Genomic DNA, 1,038 nt, shown 5'->3' with positions numbered 1-1,038 from the left:
GCTCTGTCGCTTGGTGGGTCTGTCAGTCCGTCCGTCCCTGGGTGCCATCATGGCGGACGCGGCTAGTCAGGTGCTCCTGGGCTCTGGTCTCACCGTCCTCTCCCAGCCACTCATGTACATGAAGGTGCTCATCCAGGTGGGATATGAGCCTCTTCCTCCAACAATTGGACGAAATATTTTGGGGCGGTGAGTATGTAAGCTTCCTGGTCTCTTTTGTTATGCTCAACACATCACCAGCATTAACGGGAAGCGTGGGCTGTTCACAGGCCTAATCCCCAGACTGTGCTCTGGGGTCCTGGGAACCGTGATCCACGGTAAAGTGTTGCAGCATTACCAGGACTGTGAGAAGCCTGAGGAAATAAGTTCTGGAAATGTCCAGAAAGATGCCTCATCTTCCTTTGATCGAGTTATTAAGGAGACGACTGGAGAGATGATGGCTCGTTCTGCTGCTACCCTCATCACACATCCCTTCAATGTGATCACTCTGAGGTCAATGGTACAGTTCATCAGCAGAGAATCCAAATACTGTGGACTTGGCGACTCCATAGTGACCATCTATCGAGAAGAGGGCATCCTAAGGTTTTTTGCTGGAGTTTCCACCATGAGTTAAATGAGTTATTCCCAGGCTGTCACTGGCTTTTTTGTCAGTATGTTGACCTATCTTTTCATGCTTGTCTCTAACCTGATAGCTGTCAACAACTGTGGGTTTGCTGGTGGATGCCCTCCCTACTCCCCAATATTTACTTCTTGGATAGATTGTTGGTGCATGCTGCAGAAAGAGGGAAATATGAGCCGAGGAAATAGCTTGTTCTTCTGGAAGGTCCCCTTTGTGGGAAGACTCACTGTTGTGACTCAAGAATGTTAATTTGAAGATGTGGGGCAGGGACAGTGACCTTTTTGTATTCCCAGATACACAGAATTATGGAAGAGAATGCTGATTTCTACACAGGATGGCACGCTTTTTAATAATCATTTAATCTTGGGAAAATGGAGGTGTTTGGTGTCTGGATTTTTTCTCTCCACCCTTCCCCAACACCA

General features: G+C 47.8%; 1 pseudogene; it reads left to right on the top strand.

Annotated features, from left to right (window-relative positions):
• The first annotated feature begins 6 nt into the window (after positions 1–6).
• Positions 7–870, top strand: LOC101645387 (annotated as a pseudogene).
• Positions 871–1,038: the final 168 nt, after the last annotated feature.

The sequence above is a fragment of the Echinops telfairi genome, unplaced genomic scaffold (genome assembly GCF_000313985.2).
Source record: "Echinops telfairi isolate 266 unplaced genomic scaffold, ASM31398v2 ScPeMD7_7434;HRSCAF=8472, whole genome shotgun sequence".
Classification (NCBI taxonomy): domain Eukaryota; kingdom Metazoa; phylum Chordata; class Mammalia; order Afrosoricida; family Tenrecidae; genus Echinops; species Echinops telfairi.
This window is presented reverse-complemented; position numbering and strand designations above follow the sequence as displayed.